The sequence below is a fragment of the Delphinapterus leucas genome, chromosome 4, assembly GCF_059928025.1.
Source record: "Delphinapterus leucas isolate spDelLeu-1000000601 "Yukka" chromosome 4, BTC_Dleu_Yukka2, whole genome shotgun sequence".
Lineage (NCBI taxonomy): Eukaryota > Metazoa > Chordata > Mammalia > Artiodactyla > Monodontidae > Delphinapterus > Delphinapterus leucas.
This window is the reverse complement of record NC_143132.1, coordinates 71,863,833-71,886,411: the sequence shown is the minus strand read 5'-3', so window position 1 is coordinate 71,886,411 and position 22,579 is coordinate 71,863,833. Positions and strand designations below refer to the sequence as shown.

The 22,579-nt window shown below is 44.3% G+C and overlaps 2 protein-coding genes across 3 annotated transcripts in view; both read left to right on the top strand.

Annotated features, from left to right (window-relative positions):
* TFRC (transferrin receptor) overlaps window positions 1-22,579 on the top strand; it is a 117,823-nt gene that overhangs the window by 18,980 nt on the left and 76,264 nt on the right. The gene's annotated exons all lie outside the window — the stretch shown is intronic.
* The window catches only part of ZDHHC19 (zDHHC palmitoyltransferase 19), a 68,720-nt gene that overhangs the window by 21,980 nt on the left and 24,161 nt on the right, over window positions 1-22,579 (top strand). The window contains exon 8 of the mRNA XM_089910038.1: window positions 1-22,579. This exon is cut by the window's left edge and continues 11,693 nt beyond it; it is cut by the window's right edge and continues 24,161 nt beyond it. The gene's annotated coding sequence lies outside the window, so the exon portion shown is untranslated.

Sequence of the window (22,579 nt, the reverse complement as noted above, 5' to 3'; positions counted from 1 at the left end):
CCGAGAGACAGCCTCTCAGATGACTCTGAGGAAATGCTCCAAAGAGGTAAGGGAGGTGCCAGGATATATAGGAGTTTCCGTCGAGAAAAAAGAAATGTAGTCAAACATCAAAAGATTATTGCTAATCATAAAAAACAGGCACCTCAAGTTAATGATTTTAGTGCCTTTCTATGTATGGGAAGATGCAAGAGTCTGGGCTCATTGAAATTATTCCTTTGACATGTATCTTATCTGTCCAGGGCCAGAGTATCCTTTTTTCTTCATCCTGAATTTTCCTCAGGGCACACTGTTGGGGAGGCTACAGTGTCTGATGGCTTGATGGTGGGCAACATTAGTTCTTTTTTTTTTTTCAACATCTTTATTGGAGTATAATTGCTTTAAAATGGTGTGTTATTTTCTGCTTTATAACAAAGTGAATCAGCTATACATATACATATATCCCCATATCTCTTCCCTCTTGCGTCTCTCTCCCTCCCACCCTCCCTATCCCACCCCTCTAGGTGGTCACAAAGCACCAAGCTGATCTCCCTGTGCTATGCGGCTGCTTCCCACTAGCTATCTATTTTACATTTGGTAGTGTTTATACGTCCATGCCACTCTCTCACTTCGTCCCAGCTTACCCTTCCCCCTCCCCGTGTCCTCAAGTCCATTCTCTAGTATGGAGAATACTAGTGTAAAGTCTGCGTCTTTATTCCCATCCTGCCCCTAGGTTCTTCATGACCTTTTTTTTTTTTTTTAGATTCCATATATATGTGTTAGCATATGGTATTTGTTTTTCTCTTTCTGACTTACATCACTCTGTATGACAGACTCTAGGTCCATCCACCTCAGATAACTCAATTTCGTTTCTTTTTACGGCTGAGTAATATTCCATTGTATATATGTGTCACAACTGCTTTATCCATTCATCTGTCGATGGACATTTAGGTTGCTTCCATGACCTGGCTATTGTAAATAGTGCTGCAATGAACATTGGGGTGCATGTGTCTTTTTGAATTATGGTTTTCTCTGGGTATATGCCCAGTAGTGGGATTGCTGGGTCATATGGTAATTCTACTTTTAGTTTTTTAAGGAACCTCCATACTGTTCTCCATAGTGGCTGTATCAATTTACATTCCCACCAACAGTGCAAGAGGGTTCCCTTTTCTCCACACCCTCTCCAGCATTTATTGTTTCTAGATTTTTTGATGATGGCCATTCTGACTGGTGTGAGGTGATGCCTCATTGTAGTTTTGATTTGCATTTCTCTAATGATTAATGATGTTGAACATTCTTTCATGTGTTTGTTGGCAACCTGTATATCTTCTTTGGAGAAATGTCTAAATGTAAGTCCAGACACTATAAAACTCTTTGAGGAAAACATAGGCAGAGCACTCTATGACATAAATCACAGCAAGATCCTTTTTGACCCACCTCCTAGAGAAATGGAAATAAAAACAAAAATAAACAAATGGGACCTAATGAAACTCAAAAGCTTTTGCACAGCAAAAGAAACCATAAACAAGATGAAAAGACAACCCTCTGAATGGGAGAAAATATTTGCCAATGAAGCAACTGACAAAGGATTAATCTCCAAAGTTTACAAGCACCTCATGCAGCTCAATATCAAAAAAACAAACAACCCAACCCAAAAACATTAGTTCTTTACTGAAATGGAAGACAACACTTTTTGTCAGCAACTTGAAGATGACTGACCATAGAAGGGTGGTCACAGTGAAGTACATGACGTCCTCAGGGGCTGGAGCCCATCCTTGGGTGAAGGGTAGAGTGTCAGAGAGGGTTTCCTCTTCCCGGAACTGGTGCCAACTGAAGAAAGTTTGGTCTCACCTGTGTCGTGTGAGGCTTAATGCACAAGTCACAAAACACATTCCCTGATGAGCCAGGTAAGGCAGGAGTTATCGGTGCCAGTAGACAGATGAGGAAGCTGAAGCTCAGGGAAGCATGGTAAGCTGCCCAAGACACCAGACTAAGTCAGTAAAGGATGCATCCAGACCCCTGAAGGCAAGGCCAAGCCAAAGATTGGGCTGGGCATGGGGGATGGGGAGGGCACAGGTGGTTACTCCTGGGTCTGCAGAAAAGGGACAAATAAAAGAAGGGAAGGGTAATAAAGTATGGTCTCTGCCCCCCAAAAGCAGCTGCAGGAGAGGCAAGCTCAGGTAATTCACAGCAGAGTATCAGAGAAGGAGAGGGAGGCCGGGAAGGGGGATATGCAGGGGGAGTGGGAGGGGACACACTTGTTGGTGGGGATGGGAGGGAGGGGGGCACAAATGGTGGTTACCGTTGGTTGAGAGAGAAAGATTTCCGGTACCGGGTAAGAGAAACCTCAAAAATTTTCAATTCCAGAACTGACTTTCTTTTTCAGAGATCATTCAACTCTCTTTGGTTTTATCTTTTTTTTTTTTAATAAAGCTTTTCTTAAGTCAGTTCTATTCTTTTTAACACCTTGAAGTTAAGACAGGAAGGGAATAGCAGCTACTAGTCACCCAGTCCCTACCATGCTGTGGGAACACTGCTATGACCTCACTGAGCCTCTCAGCCACCTTCAGAGGCTTCTACAGTCATCCCCCATGTTATAATTGGGGAAACTGAGGCACGAAACATTCAAGTACCTAGCTCAAGGCCACTCAGCAAGCGAGTGGCAGAGCTGAGATGTGACCCAGGGCTGGCTTGTTTTGTCCGAAGCTGGTTGCCTCCGATACTGCAGCTCCAACACATGGCGCATCCGCCGCCTTGCCTCCACTGTTGCCCATCTTCGCAAGATCCCTGTGACTTAGAGATTGCTCTTATTCTGAAGTAAACACTTTTTTCCCTCTCACTACAAAAGTAAAACATATCTATTTTGGAAATTTTTTAATGTGTAGAAAAACACAAAGAGGAAAATTAAAATTCTCTCTAATCCCACAACCCCAAACTAACCACTGTTAACATTTGGGGGAACATCCTTCCAGTCTTTCTTCTGTCTATCTACATGCAAATGTAGTAAAAATTACCACCACACTCTGTGGTAATTTTTAACAGCTTTATGGAGATATAAATTTCTAAACTGGACATATTTAAAGTGTACAATTTGATGAATTTTGACACGTGTACATCTGTGAAATGCCACCACAGTCAAGATACTGAACACACCTGCCATCCCCAAACAATTCCTTGAGGCTCTTTTATATCCCTCCTTCCCTCCAGTCCCCTTCCAGTGAGGCTGTTACTGAGTGCAAGCTCACGACAGGCCAATAAATAGACGAGTTGCTGGGGCAAGGAATAGCAACCTTATTCGGAGAGTCAGCAGACGGAGAAGATGGTGGACTAGTGTCTCAAAGAACCATCTTCCCTGAGTTAGAATTCAGGCCTCTTTTATACTAAAAAGTGAGGGGGTGTGATTGGTTGCTGCAAACTTCTTGGTGAAGGAATCCTTTGTTCTCGCAGTTGTCCAGGTAGGCCTGGCCACATTGTTCCTATAAACCTCCAACAAGGCAAAAGATATTCTCTGTTCTGCAACTTTTTATCTCTATATGAATGGAAAAGTGTTATACCTTTAAAGATCAGAGCCTTGAGAATGGGCTATTCTATATCTTTCAGGCTGTAGGCAACATTCTTTTAGTTATTAACTTGTAGCAAAAGCAATAGCATACAAATGTTAAAGTAAAAGATCCAATATGGAGTTAGATTTATTCTTTGCAATTACAAGGTCAGTGTCACAGGCCTGGTAGCAGGCATCTGGCAAGGGCTTGCCTAAGCCCTGGCTCTCAGCCATGGTGTGCTTCAAGGAGCACGAACAATGCCACCTTCTGAGGTCAAAGGGTGCTTTTGATTTTGTCAGCCTCCTCCAGCAGTGTGACCTCTCAATGGACCTGCTCCCCTCCTCCCTGGGCTCTCAGCCCTCTACCTCTAACCAGCCCTGCAGACCTGCCTCTTTGGATCTGAATCTCCCAGTTCCCTGAAGTCGGCCCCACCTCCCCCTCGAGCTGTTATCTCTTCCATACGGGAAGGTTGCTGGGGTCCCCAGTCTCAGATGTCACAGGCGCGTCCTTGGCTTTTGTTGCTTCTCCAGGTGGAGTAGGAGCTGGGGTGGAGTCATCCGTCTTTGAGGGGGTGCAGCAGGTTCCCTGAGAAGTACCCACACTTGCTTTTTGCTGCTTTCGACAGACATCTTTCTGAATCTCGTTACTCACGCACTTTGGTGAGCAGATTTCCTGAGCATAATTTAATCTTTTCTTTATGACTCAGGGCTCTCTTGGCAACCACATTTGCTCATGTCAGATGGCTGATGGAGTGTGCAGTGTGGGTGGAGGGGAGAAAAACCCCAGTGGTTTTACTGGAATCTGCTTTCTTGCAAAGGCCACACATGTCCTCTAGCCTCAGAAGGGGGGAGGTAGTTTTGTTTCTGCCTGGCCTATTGGCAGCCTAACATGCAACCAACTTATTAGCTAACCGAGAGCTGAGACAACCATCTCTCAAATGGCTTTCTCATCCCGCATCAAATTAACATCATAGGCCCCGGATTTGTACAGTGACAGTTCTCAGTGCCCTTTCACACACATTTTCTCTTCTGATCTTCACAATAACCCTGTGAGAATAGCAGGGCAGGTTCTCTTGCCCATTTTAGATTCCTGCTACACAGCAGTCTCAAAAATCGATTCCAGGTCCATTAACAGGCAGAATATAAACCCTTAAGAAGGGTATATAGGAGTATATCTCTGTGACCTTGGGGTGCAAAGAATTTCTTGAGAGCACAAACTGTTAAGAAAAAGATGAATAAATTCCACTACATTAGAATGAAAGCTGATAATGATGTGTCAGTGTAGGTAACTCAGTGGTAACAAATATACCATTTTGGTGGAGGACGTTGGCAGTGGGGGAGCTGTGCCCGTGTGGGAGGCTGGCAGTATATGAGAAACTCTCTGTACTTTCTGCTTCGTGATTTTGCCATGAACCTAAAACTGCCCCCCCCCCAAATAAGTCCATTTAAAAGAAAAAAAAGAGGGCTTCCCTGTTGGCGCAGTGGTTGAAAGTCCGCCTGCCGATCCAGGGGACACGGGTTCGTGCCCCGGTCCGGGAGGATCCCACATGCCGCGGAGCGGCTGGGCCCATGAGCCATGGCCGCTGAGCCTACGCGTCCGGAGCCTGTGCTCCGCAACGGGAGAGGCCGCAACAGTGAGAGGCCCGCGTACCGCAGAAAAAAAAAAAGAAAGAAAAGAAAATTTCTGTTCCTCAAAGGATGCTATAAATAAGGCAAAAAGGTGCAAAACAGAAGAAGATACTTGCAGCACACAGCCAACGTAGGATTAGAGTCCAGAGTACATAAAGAACTCCTGGAAATAAATAAGAAAAAAGACAAGGAAAGTACAACCAGGTGTTTTGCAAAAGAGAAAACCTACATTGTCAGTAAACATGGAAAAATGCCTAACTTCATTAGGAATCGGGAAAAGGCAAATTGAAGACACTAGGAAATACTATTTTACACCCACCATATTGGCACAGGGGTAGCAATCCGGGTTATCTTGCCGAGTATGTTAGTGCTCTGATTGTTGCTACCCAGTCAAGACTTGCATCTGCCTTCTAGACCCAAACGACAGTTCCCTATAGCATCCACCATGCAGGAGGTTCAGGTCAGCACCATTTGCCATGTCAAAAAATCTGTAAGTGAGCCATATAGCTTTGCAGAGTAAAATGGATAAATGGTGTTATGTCACGTCATGGAGCATGGCAGAGAAAATGAATAAACCTCAGCTTCATTCATTAACAAGTGAATTTCAAGAATATATTATTGAATGATGTATTCATTTCCTGGGACTGCCATAACAAAGTACCACAGACTGGGTGGCTTAAACAACAAGTATATTCTTTCACTGTTCTGGAGGCCAGAAGTCCAAGATCAAGCTATTGGAAGGGTCATGCTCCCCCTGAAGCTGCTGGGAAGGATCTGTTCCAGGGCTTTCTCTGAGCATCTGGTTGTTCTTTGACTGGTGGCAACATAACTCCAGTCTTCACATGATGTCCTCCCTGTGTGTGTGGCTCTGCATCTGAATTTTCCCCTTTCTTTACGTATGCCAGTCATATTGGATTAGGGCCCACACTCCCACTCTAATGGTGTTTAAAAAAAAAGATATATATTGTGTGATTGGAGATATAAAGTACACGTATGTAAAATATTTGTACAATACATAGGCATATGTGAATAAAATAAAAACACATAGTCACTGAGAATCATCTTTTTCATTTTTATGCCATTGAATGGGAAAATACATCAGTATAAAACAAAGTGGGCAAATAAGACTCTAACGAAGTGGGCTAGATAAGAAAGATTGCCAAGGTAATAAAACTCAACAGTATGGAAAATAATGCATCTTTAATACCGTAAATTAACAGTTATTTACACAATTCATGAAAAAAGGAGCAAGATACCTTGACAGGGCAGTGGGGAATTCAAAGGTGAATAAAACAAAATTCCTATTTTCAAGAGATTTGTAATCTAGTTGGAAAGAAAAGATAACCACCTAAAATAAGGTAATTAGTAATCTAAGTTCTAACAAGGCAGATTCCAAAAATAGTAACTAGTCTGTGTTAAAATATTTAGTTGATTTGGTCCATACAAGGCAAATAATTGGCTTCATTGATTTTCTGCCCTTATTTGTTGACTGAGTCAGTCATATGTTTTGGCATCATGTTGAATAAACCAAAACATAAACTTTATGCCTACATCCTGAGAGGTTATGGACTAAATTGTAAATGGATGGCCTTTTTTTTTTTTAAGTGAGTTTTGCATGGTTCCTGAAGTTTGCTGGAGAGAAAGTGGGAAAAGATGCTGAAAAGAACATTTAGAGTAGAAATCCAAAAACCAGGTTTTCATACTGATTGATAATAATTTTGTTGTCAAGTCACTTAGCCTCTCTGGATTTTTATTTTCTGATTTGTGAAATGAAGAGTTTGGACCAGGTGATTGTTTAGAAGTTCCCTAGATCTCCAGTGCTTGTGTCCACATTTCAGAATTAGTACATTTAATGGTGGCACAGAGGTGATTTGCCTGGAGAAGGTAATAACCAGAGGTGATGTTGAATAGGAAGGAGTGGAGGGGGTCTTGGAGGTAAGCAAATGGTGGACAGTAAGAGCTGAATATCAAGTTAAGGAGTTTACCTTTGATTTGGTCGTCAGTAAGAGATCCCTGAAGCCATAGACTGATGTGATGAGTGCGTATTTGAGGCAGACTGTCCTGGCAGTTAACTGTTGGATGAATTAAGGCAGAGACCATCTAGTGGAAGCAATGCCTTGCTACATTATTTTTAATCTTGACAGCCTCTCTGTGAGGTAGGTATTATACTATTTGACAATGGAGGAAACTCAGGGATAGAGAGGTTAAATGAAGGTCACATAAGTGGCAGAACTGAAATTTGAATTCATGTCTGTCTGACTCCAAGGACCAGGCTCTGCTCTCAAAACCACTATATTTTGCCTCTTCCCCAGCTAAGATACTGTTGCTTTTGGTTCAGAGGGTGTTGGTAAGAGGTGTTGGTTAGAGTAGACATTGCACTGAAAAGGAAGGGATTAAAAAAAAATTTTTTTTAATTTTATTGGAGTATAGTTGATTTACAATGTGTTAGTTTCAGGCATACAGCAAAGTGATTCCGTTTTATATATATATATATACACACACACATACATACCTATATTCATTCTGTTTTAGATTCTTTTCTCATATAGGTGTCATAGAATATTGAGTAGAGTTCCCTGTGCTATACAGTAGGTCCTTGTTGGTTATCTTATACATAGTATATGTATACGATATACTTATACATATACAGTGTGTGTATGTTCATCCCAAGCTCCTGCTTTATCCACCCCCCCTCAATTTCCGCTTTGGTAACCATAAGTTTGTTTTCGATATTTGTAAGTCTGTTTCTGTTTTGTAAATAAGTTCATTTGTATCATTTTTTAAAAAATTAGATTCCACATATGAGTGATATCATATGGCATTTGTCTTTCTCTGTCTGAGTTACTTCAGTTAGTATGGTAATCTTTAGGTTCATCCATGTTGTTGCAAATGGCATTATTTCATTCTTTTTTATGGCTGAATCTCACTCTAATGACTTCATGTTAACTTGATTACCTCTACGAAGACCCTATTTCCCAAAAAGGTCACATTCTGTAATACTGAAGGTTAAGGCTCATGACACAATCTTTTCTTGGGGGTGACACAATTCAATCCATAACAAATTTAAAAAGTGGCAGAAATACATTTAATGAGATACCATTTATATAAAGTTTAGGAACACATAAATACTTCAAAGTTTGATGAGAGGGGAGTGGCCAAGATGGCAGAGTAGGAAGACGCTGAGCTCACCTCCTCCCACAGGCACACCCAATTACAGCTACTTATAGAGCAACTATCGCTAAGAACGACCTGAGGACTAGCAGAAAAGATTTTCCACAACTAAAGCTGTAAAGAAGGAACCTACGAGATGGGTAGGAGAGGTGGAGACAAGATATAGTCAAGACCTACACACCTGGGTGTGCAACCCACAAATGGTGGATAATTATAATTGCAGAGGGTCTCCCCAAGGAGTGAGGGGTCTGAGCCCCTCCTCAGCCTAGGCGTCCTGCACTGGGAAGGTGAGCCCGCAGAATGTCTGGTTTTGGAGGCCAGCAGGGCTTGCATTCAGCAGGGCTGGAGGAAACAGACTCTACTCTTAAAGGGCTCATGTGAAATTTCACACACTCCAAGACCTTGTGCAGAGGCAGTAGTTTGTTAGGAACTCGGGTCAGACCCACTTGCTGATCTTGGAGAGCCTCCTGGATAGGCAGGAGGCAGCTGGGACTCCCTGTGGGGACGTAGATGTTGGCAGCAGCTATTTTTGGGAGCAGTCCTGTACCTCAAGGACACTGTTGCTGGCAAGCACCATTTTGGAGTCCTCCCCCTAGCCTGTTAGCAGCGGGGGCTTACCCACCCACCAGTGGGCCAGCACCAGCCTCAGGGCCCCCAGGCCCTGCAGCCAACCCCCTAGAGACCTGACCCTGCCAACCAATGGGACACCCCATTGGACAGCCCTGGGACACCCCAGGCCGCACGGCCAGCCATGCTGGGACCAGCCCTGCCTGCCCACCAGTGGGCTGGCAGCCTCTGCACGGGGCAGGGCCTGGCAACCAAGTGGGCCAGGGGCCAGCCCTGCCTACCAGTGCACCCACAGTGGTCAGCCCTGCCACAACAGAAGGGCCTATACAGCTCACAGAGCGGACACCCTAGAGTATATAACTCTGGTGACCAGACGGGAGTGTGCTGCTGGGCCCCATAGCCTGTCTCCTACATAAGGCCACTTCTCCAAGATCAAGAAACGTAACCAACTTCCCTAATACATAGATATAAAAACAGAGAATTGGGCAAAATGAAGCAACAGAGGAATATGTTCCAAATAAAGGAACAAGATAAGACCCCAGAAGAAGAGCTAAGCAAAGTGGAGATAATCTACCCTATAAAGAGTTCAAAGTAATGATCACATAGATACTCGATGAACTCGGGAAAGAATGGATGAACACAGTGAGAAGTTTAATGAAGAGTTAGAAAATATAAAGAAGAACCTAACAGAGTTGAAGAATAAATAAATGAACTAAAAAATACACTAGAAGGAATTAACAGTAGATTAGATGATACAGAGGAACGTATCAGTGAACTGGAAGACAGAGTAGTGGAAACTACCCAAGCTCAACAGAAAAAAGAAAAAAAGAATTTAAAAAAATGAGGATAGTTTAAGAGACCTCTGGGACAGCATCAAGGATACTAACATTCACATTATAGGGGTCCAAGAAGGCGAAGAGAGAAAGAAGGGGTCAGAGAACTTATTTAAATAGATAATAACTGAAAACCTCTAACCTGGAAGACCTGAATAGACATTTTCCCAAGAAGACACACAGATGGCCAACAGACACATGAAAAGATGCTCAGCATCACTAATAACTAGGGAAATGCAAATCAAAGCCACAATGAGATATCACCTCACACCTGTCAGAATGGCTATCATCAACAACAAAAAAAGTGTTGGCAAGGATGTGGTGAAAAGGGAACCCTTGTACACTGTTGGTGATAATGTAAATTTGTGCAGTCTCTATGGAAAACAGTATGGAGGTTCCTCAAAAATTAAAAGTACCATACGATTCAGCAATTTCACTTCTGGGTATTTTTACAAAGAAAACAAAAACACTAATTCAAAAAGATATATGCACCCCTATGTTCATTGCAGCACTGTTTGCAGTAGCCAAGATATGGAAGCAGCCTAAGTGTCCTTTAGTAGATGAATGGTTAAAGAAGATATAGTATATATACACTAGAATACTACTCAGCCATAATAGAGAATGAAATCCTGTCATTTGTCAACATGGATGGACCTTGAAAGTATTTTTTTTACCATATAATACTAGTGTTTATTTTTATTTTATTTACAGTAAGTCCCCTACATACAAACCTTCAAGTTGCAAATTTTCAAAGATGCAAACGTGCATTTGCATGTCCAGTCATGTAAGTTAGTTCACGTGTCTGGCGTACATTGTCACGTGCGTGCATCCTCTATAAGTGGTTGTGCTTTTGTGTACTGTATAGAGTACAGTAGTACAGCATTTTTATTTCAAGCCCAGGATGTCTGGAAGCAAGCATAAAAGCAGTGGTGATGTAGCTGCTACAGTACTACCCAGACATCACTGGATCATTTTTTCAAGAGGGTCGATAGAATTGAATCCAGCTAGGAGCCAGAACCTCTGCCATCAACATCAGGCGTGAGTGAAACTGCAGCTTGCCCTCTGTCTCCTATTGCTGACGATCCTTCAGCTCTACCACCTCCCACCTCCTCTCCCTCCTCCAGTCAGTCAGTAACTCTTCTATCCTGTTCACTCGATGCCAGCCCCTGTGTGCCAGCTGTTGTGCTGTACTACTGTACTTTTCAAGGTACTGTACCGTGAGATTAAAAATGATTTCTTTATGTTTTGTGTTTGCTTTTTATGTATTATTTGTGTGAAAAGTATTATAAACCTAGTACAGTACTATATAGCTGATTGTGTTAGTTGGGTACCTAGGCTAACTTTGTTGAGCTTACGAATAAATTGGACTTACAAACGCGCTCTCAGAATGGAACTCATGCATACATAGGGGACTTATTTTATTTTATTTTTAATTTATTTTTTTATTGAAGTGTAGTTGATTTACAATGTTGTGTTCATTTCAGCTGTATAGCAAAGTGATTCAGTTATACATATATATACATCCCTTTTTATATTCTTTTCCATTATCGTTTATCTCAGGATATTAAATATAGTTCTCTGTGCTATACACTCGGACCTTTTTGTTTATCCATTCTATATGTAATAGTTTGCATCTGCTAACCGCAAACTCCCAGTCCACTCCCCATCCCCACCTACCCCTTGGCAACCTCAAGTCTGTTCTCTGTGTCTATGAGTCTGTTTCTCTTTCACAGATAGGTTCATTTGTGTCATATTTTAGTTTCCATATATAAATGATATCATATGGTATTTGTCCTTTTCTTTCTGATTTACTTCACTTAGTATGATAATCTCTAGTTCCACCCATGTTGCTGCAAATGGCATTATTTCATTCTTTTTTATGGCTGAGTAGTATTCCATTGTATTTATGTACCACATCTTTATCCATTCGTTGGTCGATGGACGTTTAGGTTGTTTCCATGTCTTGGCTACTGCGAATAGTGCTGCTATGAACATAGGGGCGCACGTATCTTCTTGCATTATAGTTTTCTCTGGATATATGCCCAGGAGTGGGATTGCTGGATCATATGGTAATTCTACTTTTGGTTTTTTGAGGAACCTCCATACTGTTTTCCATAGTGGCTGCACCAACTTACATTCCCACCAACAGTGCAAGAGGGTTCCCTTTTCTCCACACCCTCTCCAACATTTGTTATTTGTAGACTTTTTAATGATGGCCATTCTGACCAGTGTGAGGTGATATCTCATTGTAGTTTTGATTTGCATTTCTGTAATAATTAGCAATGTTGAACATCTTCTCATGTGCCTATTGGCTATCTGTATGTCCTCTTTGGAGAAATGTCTATTTAGGTCTTCTGCCCATTTTTTCCACTGGGTTGTTTGTTTTTTTGTTGTTGAGTTGTATAAGCTGTTTGTATATTTTAGAAATTAAGCCCCTGTCGTGGACCTTGAAAGTATTACACTGCATGAAATAAGTTAGACAGAGAAAGACAGATATCATATGATTTCACTCATATGTGGAATCTAAAAACGAAAACAAGTGAACAAATATTACAAAACAGAAACAGACTCATTGATACAGAGAACAAACAGGTGGTTGCCAGAGGGGAGGGGAGTGGGGGAGGAGTGAAATAGTTGAGGGAGATTGAGAGGTACAAAATTCCAGTTACAAAATAAATGAGTCACAGGGGTGAAATGTGCAGCGTGGGGAATATAGTCAATAATATTGTAATAACTTTGTACGGTGACTAGATAACTTTGTGATGGTAACTAGACTTATCATGGTGATTGCTTTGTAATTTACAGAAATATCAAATCACTCTGTTGTGTACCTGGAGCTAACACAGTGTTCAGGTAAATTTTACTTCAATTAAAAAAACCAAGTTTAGTGAAAAGGAAGGGAATGATAGATGGCATATTTGGAATCGTGGATACTCCTGGGTGGAGGGGAGAGGGACGTGATTGGGGACTTCAGATGCCTTAGTAGTCCCTATTTCTTAAACTGACTGGCAGGTGCATAGTTTGTTTTAATATCCTTTATAACATATACGTTATTTTTATTTGAGAAGTAATTCACCATAAGTGCAAATTTTTTAAAAGAATCAGAAAAAAAGACTCAGAGGCAAGTATCCACAACACTTTGGAGGAGTTTTGCTATAGAGGGGAGGAGTGAAATGGGGTGATGGCTGGAGGAGGATGAGGGAATTTTTCGCATTTTATATGGGAAGAGCTAAGTTCAGAGAGGTGAAGTGTCTCACCCAGGCTCACACAGCTGGCCTGGCTCAGCTGGGAATGGCACCCAGGTCCCTGTCCCCCAGCACAATGCCCTTTCTTCCCCCACAGCTGCTGCCTCTTTCTCGTGGTCATCATCAGGGTCCTTGGATACTGGCCCTCGGGTTGGTTCTCCTACTCCTATGGGAATTCCGGGATTCAGAGCCTTGGAGCTGGAGGGACCAGTGCTACCTCTTGACACACTTGACCAAACCCCCCTGTCACTTGTCTCTTACTGTGATATGAAACCAGTTTCCAGACCTGTGCAAGGTCGTGTATCTCTTTTTTATTACGTATGTTGAAGTTTGTTCAGGGTCCTCGTGACTAGTGAGTGGTGTGGTAAAAACACTGCAGCCGTTGGTGGTCAACCTGCGCTCAAATCCTGACTGCATTTGCTATCAGTCTGACCTTTGGCCAAGTTCTTTACCTTTTCCGAGCCTCATCTGCCAAAGGGGGCTAATGCCTGCATCCCAGGGTGGAACTGACGACTGAGGGAAAGAAGGTGGGTGCCCAGCACAGGGCCTGACACACAGTAGGTGCTCAGTGAAGGTAGGGCCCCTTCCCTACCCCATCCCCACTCCATTTCTTGCACAGGGCAAGCCTAGGTCTTCTCTGCCTCTCTCTGACCAAGAGCAAACCACTCAGCCACGTGCCTGCCCGTGGCGCGCCTACCTGTGTTGTAAACCTAAGACCAGGTTTTTCTGAGTTTACAATAGGAGAAGGGTCTGAGCCGCTGTCCTGGAGAGTCTTACTGGCTCCTCCTGAGAGCCAGGATGTGGTCATGAGGCATTTTCACTGAGGCTGTCAAAAGATGGCCCGAAATGACCTCGCAGCTGTTCTGGAAGCTGGCGCTTGGTCCAGTGAGCTGGAGAATTTACTCTCAGCTGTTACCCCAACTCTCCTGGGGGGATGGAGCAAGCTCAGTTTTGGCTCAGACCATCCATCAAGAAAAAATAATATTATTCCCCTTTGTGTGCCCCATTTTCTTTTGGACAGAGTTGGATGGGGCCATCTCTAAGTCCCTTCCAGCAACAGAGGCTCTAGACTTTTTTTTTTTTTTTTAACATCTTTATTGGGGTATAATTGCTTTACAATGGTGTGTAGACTTTTTGCAAGATGTCATTTGAACCTACAAAGTTACATCATAGAGACACAGGGACCCTTTTTTACTTTGCTTAAGTTCCAGAGCATTTAGTTCTCCAGCACCTGCAGGAGTCAAATCTAGCAGAAGTCAAAGGAGAGAAAGTCTGGGGCCTTCTGAGCACTGGAAGGGACAGAGCACAGATCACGGGCCAGCTGTGCCCTGTGAACAAAATGGGCGTCAGGAGGCCCTGGTCAGTGCGTGCCGTCGGCCTCAAGATACTCAGAGTTTGACTCAGTAATTTCACTTCTGGGAAATTATTCTAAGGAAATGGTCAGAAATATGGATAACAGTATATACAGAAGAGTGTTATCACAGTACTGTTTAAAAATACTGGAAAACTTTATAAACAACCTAAATGTTCAGAAATAGAAGACTAGTTGAATACATTTTATGTCCATATGATCACATACCAGGAAGCTATTAAAAATCATGTTACAGGAGATTTTGGAAATACTTACAATACTTTAAGTGAAAAAGTAGTATATATAATTGTATCCATTGAATGCTATAAATTACAGATGGATAGATAGGTGTACACACAGGTACATGTCCAAATTACAGAACGACATGTATCGTGTTAGCAGCAGTTGTCTCTGGGTAGTGGGGTTATGGGTAATTTTTATTTCTTTATGAGTTTTTATATGTAATATCTGAGATATGTCTTTTCCTCTTTAAACTTTTCTGTAAGTCCAAGATTTTTTATATATATATATATATATATATTTTAAAAATTATTTATTTATTTATTTATGGCTGTGTTGGGTCTTCATTTCTGTGCGAGGGCTTTCTCCAGTTGTGGCAAGCGGGGGCCACTCTTCATCGCGGTGCGCGGGCCTGTCACTATCGCGGCCTTTCTTGTTGCTGAGCACAGGCTCCAGACGCACAGGCTCAGTAGTCGTGGCTCACGGGCCTAGTTGCTCCGCGGCATGTGGGATCTTCCCAGACCAGGGCTCGAACCCGTGTCCCCTGCATTGGCAGGCGGACTCTCAACCACTGCGCCACCAGGGAAGCCCATAAATATTTCTTTTACATGCAGAAAAACACAAAATGTCATTAGGATTTTTATTTTTAATAGTGGTAAAATACACATAATATAAAATTTACCAACTTAACCATTTTTAAAATTTTTATTTATTTATTTTATACTGCAGGTTCTTATTATCTATTTTATACACATCAGTGTATATATGTCAATCCCAATCTCCCTATTCATCACACCACCCCCTGCCCCCACTTTCCCCCCTTGGTGTCCATACGTTTGTTCTCTACATCTGTGTCTCTATTTCTGCCTTGCAAACTGGTTCATCTGTACCATTTTTCTAGATTCCACATATATGCATTAATATACGATATTTGTTTTTCTCGTTCTGACTTACTTCACTCTGTATGACAGTCTCTAGGTCCATCCATGTCTTTGCAAATGACCCAATTTCATTCCTTTTTATGGCTGAGTAATATTCCATTGTATATATGTACCACATCTTTTTCCATTTGTCTGTCAATGGGCATTTAGTTTGCTTCCATGACCTGGCTATTGGCTGTTGTAAACAGTGCTGCAATGAACATTGGGGTGCATGTGTCTTTCTGAATTATGGTTTTCTCTGGGTATATGCCCAGTAGTGGGATTGCTGGGTCATATGACCATCTTAACCATTTTTAAGTGTACAGTTCAGTAATGTTAAGTACATCCACACTGTTGTATAACCAAACTCCAGAACTCTTTCCATCTGGCAAAACTGAAACCCTACCCATTGAACAACAACTCTCCATACCCACCCCTGTAACACCATTCTACTCTCTGTCTCCATGTATCTGACCACTTCAGGTACCTCATGTCTTTGTCTTTTTGTGGCTGGCTTATTTCACTTAGCATGATGTCGTTCAGGCTCATTCATGTAGTAGCAGGTGTCAGAATTTCCTCCCCTTTTAAGGCTGGTTAATAGTCTGTTGTATGTGTACACCACACTTTTTATACATTTTTCTGTCAGTGGACACTTGGGTTGCTTCCACCTTTCGGCTATTGTGAATATTGCTGCTATACATGGATGTACAAATGTCTCTTCAAGATCCTACTTTCAGTTCTTTTGGATATATACTCAGAAGTGGAATTGCTGAGTCATATGGTAATTCTATTTTTAACTTTTTGAGGAACCGCTGTACTGGCACAAGGGTTCCAATATTGTTATTTTCTTTTCCTTCTTTTTTTTTTTTTTTTTGATAGTAGCCAAAAAAGAAGACAGGCTAAGCTGAAATTCTGCCCATACCCTCTGAGTACCAGATAATGACTCCTGGGCTAGGTGCAAAGAGCATACATAGAAGTTTATTACAGAGTCTCAGCCTCCCTGGAGCTTGTGGACCAGCCAGGAGACTTGTTCTGGCTGTGACTCATCACTGAGGACCTCACTGGAAGGACCATTCGCTAAACTCATTTCAAAGTGGGGGCGTTCAGGAAAGCCTTGTGCCAGAGCTTGAGCTACAGGGGAGGTTTGTAACCTGCCCCATAGCCACGGGCTGTAAAGGGGTGCATTCAGGCCTGGCCTGGCAAGTGCAACAGGGTAAACCATGGCACACTTATGGCTTCCTTGCTTCTGGCATCACTGCCATCCTGGCCTTCGGTCTTCCTGGCCTGGTCCCCGGGGCTGAAGCAGGAGGAGTGGGACTGGGTTGCCCCCAATCAGAGCTGCTCCCAAAGGCAGTGTAGAGAAATGGAGGTCCCTGGGCAAACTGGGGCATTGACGGGGACCTGTTCTTGGGAGCTGAGGAGGGTCAAAATAAGTCATGAGTGGGCAGCAGAGCAGTAGGTGGGAAGCAGCCATGTCAGCCCCGTGCATCTTCCCACAGACCTGTGAGATGGCCTCCGAGATGGTTGATGCCCAGTGATGCCTCATGTCACAGAACTTTCCACATTTGCCTTGAAATTGCTGGAGGCAGAGTGATGGCCTGGCTGACCTCTGGAGGGCCCAACCAGCCCAAGGATGTCACTTTATATCTCACTCTCATGCTGGTGCCTATCAAATATTTATGTGTACAGTACAGTTTATTATACGTCTATTTTGGTTTCTGTCTCTGAGACCAGAGGGTCCCTGGAACTTCCTTTATTTGGGATTGTTAACATCAGTGGCTCCTGTCCCTTTTCCTGGCCCCTGAACCTTCTGCTGGGGGTCTGAGGTGAGGCAGAAGGCACAGTGAGGGACAGGCCATTGTCACTGGCCCCAGACTATCGTAGGGCAGCTCTTTCTCACGCTGGGGAAATTAGCATCCATTCTGGCTTGTGGAAACCCACAGTCACTCCTGATGACTCTTATCAGACAGAACTAACTCTCCTCAAGCAGAAGTAGGGTGCGTGACACATGGTCACTGGCTTGGGGGAGGCCTGCTGACCCCTTTCCCACAGGTCTGCTCTGTGCCCGAGTCTCCCAGAGGCAGCAGGACCTGAGGGGCCAGCAAGGGGGTCACACAGGGCCCTGCACCCAGAAGGGCCCACCCTCAGTTTAAGGCTCTGCTGTCACTGAAATTAATTTTTAATAAATTCAGCTGGTCCTGGTGGCACCTCTTCCACGGCAGCTCTGGAGGACTGCTCCCTAGGGCGGGAAGGACAAGACCATGCTACACCCACACAGCCTCTGCCACCTCTGTGAAGTCCCAGCATTTTCAATTAGCACAACACATAATTGTCACTATACCCTGCCTCATTTTAGACTTATTTGCCTACATGCAGCATTCTGAGAGCAGACTGTACCCTCCTAGGGCGAGGGCCAGGCCTCCAAGCAGCAGAGTGCCTGCCACTTGACAGTTGCTCAGTAAATGCTAGTTGAAGTACTTCTGAAGACTTCAAGCCAAGTCAGCTTTTTAGTGGCAAAGGAGAACAAAACGGATGACTCCTGATTTTAAAGAGTTAGATTTTGTAAGCAAAGTACATGGGAAATAAGATGATCTTGGTTTATGCAAAACCATAGCTGGTCCATGGCTGCATTTCCACATTGCTGCATCTCTAGAAAGGCACTGGTATTATCGAATACCTGCTGTCTCTGGGCACTGTGCTCGGTGCTCTAATCCAGCATCTCCTATTTAATCCTGCAACCTCTTGAGGTCTGTGAGGCCCAGAGAGCTGAGCAGCTTCTCCAGGGCCACACACTCACCAGAAGAAGAATGGGGATTTGAATGCAGGTCTGCTTGACTTCAATGGCCTCCTTTCTGGTGTTTTGATCCTAGGGAAGGGCCAGGGACGGTAATTGAATGAAGGAGGAGGGGACGGCTTCCTATAAGGAGCAGTCAGTTTAGGACCAAACAGTTGAGGAATATCTGAATTAGGACCTGTAAAATCTTGACTCATATGTATTCCTGCAAAGTGTGATGTGCAAAGTGTGGAACTCCCCTTTCCTGCCTGCAGGAGGGAAGATATAATAACATTTACGTCATGGGGTTGCCCTGAAGATCATTTGAGACAATTCGTGATAACTGAGATGATTGTATCAAGGGCCCAGACTTTGGTGACTTGGATTGCCTTCCCAAAGTGGGGCCTTACAGTTTTCTGGAGACTGTTTCAGCTCCACTTCGGCATATTAACTTAGTCTTTTCCAAAAACGTTCACCACTGAGGGTTTCACCTCTGGGCTTGGTGGCCTTCCCAACGTCCGTTTCCCCTTTCTTCCTTACTAATAGAACCCTGATTTTGTTTGGTGCAATAGAACGACCGACAAGCCTAGGCCATGATCATGGCAACCCCGCGCTCTGCTTTCCCAGCCTGCGTTGCGGCTGAGGGAGACCACGTGACCAGCTCTGGCCAATGGGACTAAGATGGGAGGAGCGCTCCCAGGACAGGTTGCCTGCTGCAGTTCCCTAGTCTTTTCTGCCTGGGTTGAAGAGTTTCCTGATAGTTGAAACCGCAGTAACTATGTTTCCACGGAAAAACGCCAAGATAACCACAGAGATGCCAGCCCTGACGCCCTTGAGCGCCAGTCCCTGCCCACTTTCAGATATTTTATTTTGTGAGACAAAGAAGCCATTATTTGTTCAAGTGCCTGCAAGTCAGGTTTTCTGTTGCTCATAACTACATTTATACTTGACTGACGTGTGGCACTTCCTTCTGCTTTTATGTGGGAGGGATGCCCTAAGGCTCTCGAGGAACGCTGGGTCCTGCAGTGTGTCTCTCCTCTCCTTATTCAGACTTTTGTGGGAGCTTTTTGTGCTCTTGGAGCCTTGGGGGCATCCTGGTCTTTCTCTGACCACCCAGTTTACCCCATTTTTCCCTCATCTTTTCTGACCTCAATTTTCCATTTCCTTTGGTCAATCCCCTCCCCCCTAAATCATCTTCCTATACTACATACTAATTCAGTGTCCACTTCCTACATCATGTGGCACATAAAGAACACACACACACACACCATACACCTCTCTCCTGGCCTTTTTGTCTTTTATTTTTGTCTTCTTGATAAATGGAGAGCCACAGATCTAAAATCCAGTGTCCTGATTATGCTTCTGCCCAATTCCATCTGCTCTTGCCAGATGGAGTGCTTTTAATCCACATATAATTTTAGAGACAGGAGAGGTTACCACAGGGACCAGAGACATTCACTGGTGCACAGAGAGCCTGTCCTTTCTCCCTTCTGCCGTACCAAGTTATGCCCAGCTGGCCTACCCCAGGGGATGTATCCAGGAGGGTATGAGAGCAGAGAGCCTCTCCAGGATTCTCAGCGGAGTGCTGACCTCGGAGGCCAGGACGCCCAGGCCACCCTGAGGGCTATTTGGGGATACCTGCCCAGGTCCCACCCCCTCCCGAGCAGGCCCAGAGCTGGCCAGAGTGGCTGATACTTAAGGGAATCAACTATTTTCTTCTGCCTAGGCTTACTGCCCTTCTGGCTGAGCAGGTCCTCACCCACTCCAGTCCTCAGCCCTCTCCAGTGCAGGCAAGTGAGGGTGGTAGCTTTGCCACTGAAAGGGGTGAGCTATAAGGAGCCCCTGGGGGGTGGCTCACTGCAGAGGAGGAGGGAACGGCTCCCTGTCTTGTGGGAACACTTTCTCTACGGGAACTGCCACCCTACCTGGCTGATCTCGTGGGTTATGTAACCTAGGGTGCAGGAAGCAGCTCCCGCTGTGTGGGCCTGCCCTGGGGACCAGAAGCTCTGGTTCCTCAGCCACGCCGAGGTGCCTCCTGACGCTCCGCAGAAGGTCTGAAAGCTTTCCTGGCTTCCCCTATTCCTGCCTGCTGGCACCTCTCCCATCCTGGGGAGCCTTGCTGAGGTGGCTGGGGGATGGGTAATCAGGGCTTTCTCCTGTGTGTCAGGAGGCTACAGGCTCCCAGGCTCTCCCTTTGGGCACTCCTGGTTCAGGTGGGCTCAGTGTGTGGTCTGCAGGGCATGGCTGAAGGTCAGGAAAGGGGCAAAGGGAAGGACACCCCACCTTTAAAGGTCCCACACCTGAGCGGGGTCTCAGACTCCACCAGGGGCGGGGGGGCTCCTGCATGTTTTGGAAAGAGGCCTAGTTCTAGTGTCAGAGTCCTGAGTCGAGACCTGACCATGTGACCTTGTTGCTTTACCTCTTGGGACCTCGGCTCCCTTCCTTGTGAAAGCACTGCATAAACCACAGGGCCAGCAGAGGACTTCTGTAGTCAGTGGGCTTCTCTTGTCCACCTTCACACAGTGGGGGCTCCCTCCTCTTCTGTTCCCTTGGTAGGCCCTGGAAATAGTTCCTTGTGGAAGCTTCCCGCATATCATATCAAACAGTGCAACAAGCTTCCAGCCCTCATTAGATATTTTTTGCTGTAAACGTTTGCAAAGTTTTTTAAAAGTTGTTCTGTACATTATTTGACTATAAATAACCTACCGCACTTTGACTGGCTGATTCTTCAGTGATCCTGGTGTGCTTTGGAAATTCTTAGAAAGTGAGAAAAGCTACCAAGAGTTCTAAATGTAGTGCCATTGTCTTGAATTCTGAATGAGTTAATTTGCAAGCCAATTAGTAAACCATTAGCAAGTTTGGTGGGAGCATTTACACCATGGAAATTGCTGAACACTACAAATCAGTGTAGTGTTAATTCATACTCCCACCCCTCAACTGATTTGTCTCCGACCACTGGGAGACTGTTTTAAATCTTCCTGGGTGATTCAAATGGGTAGCCCCCTATCTGGAAGTTCAAGTCTGGGAGTCCACCGAGATGGGCAGTAACAGGGACTCTGGCTCAAGGGGGACCCAGACTCACTTCAGTTTCATCCAGCAAGGATGAATCCCTGCAGGAAGGAGGGAGTGCTCCCTTAGGGAAGTGTTCCCCACCTCCAGCCTCAGGCCTTGTTCTTGGTGAGTCCTAATTTAGATCAAAGTCTCGTCAAAAAGGGTTTAATCGCTATGTTTTTATATTTGCACTGTAAGTAGTTGGTTTGTTTTTATTGTTTGCTGCTGCCATTTTATTCACTACCCTTCAGCCTATTTATTGTGTTTATTTTACTTCTCTTTTTATCTTTCGCTGTTAACAGTGAGTAGAGGTGAGGAGAGCTGGCCCAGCAGAGAGGAACTGAGGGCTGCAGGGAGCTTCTGAGGCTCTGCTGGGCCTTCCTGCTTCTGCAGCAGGTGGCCAGAGGGAAGTCCTTGATCTTGAACCCAGACAGTTAGGGTCTGCAGGTGGCCCCACTTTCAAAGTGAACTCCCCGTGATTCTGGCCTCTCCGGGCCGAGGAAGTCTGTGAGCCCAGGAGGCTTCCTCAAAGCGGCTCAGGACCTGCCCCACAGAGCCCACAGCCCTCAGAAGCAGTGGGAAATGGGGCAGGAGCCCGGGGCTATCAACAGGGTCCATCAGGCATGGCACGTTTGATGGTGGAGTAGAGCAGACCAAAGGAACAAACCAGATTCATGTGTGTCAACAGGGACAGCTCTCGAGACGTGCTGTGGAGTAAAAAATGCAAGTTGCCAAACCACGGGTGGTACGTGATGCCATCTATGTGAAAACACCCTCACAAACACAGTGTATTTTGTATAGGTTTGTGTATCAATATAGGAATGGAAATGTCTATGTTTTTTAAAGTTCTGGAGCATACATATCAAATCCATAAACAGTAGTCACCCCTGGGGAGGTGGATACGGGGATAAAGATTGAAAGGGATGGACAAAGAAACTTTAGATTTATCAGTAAGGTTCTAATGTTTTAAAAGAAAAAACTCATTTATATATGTAATTGAACTTTTTTTTTTTTTTTTTTTAAAGTCTAAACTTCTCTGTGTAAAGGCAAAGCATGGGGTTTGGTGTTGGAGGGTGTGGACTGAAGCCCTGCTCCACCCCTTGTTACTCCGTGCCTCTAGGGCTGTTGTTGAACCACCTGCCTCAGTTACCGCCTGGGTGAATATATATATGCTAGTTATAATTAGCGTTTGTTTTAAAAAAGCAGTCTAGAGTCTCTGTAAAGACAGGCTCAAAATACATCCAAGTTCTCTCCCCAAGGACAGAGAAAAGAGAGTGATCAG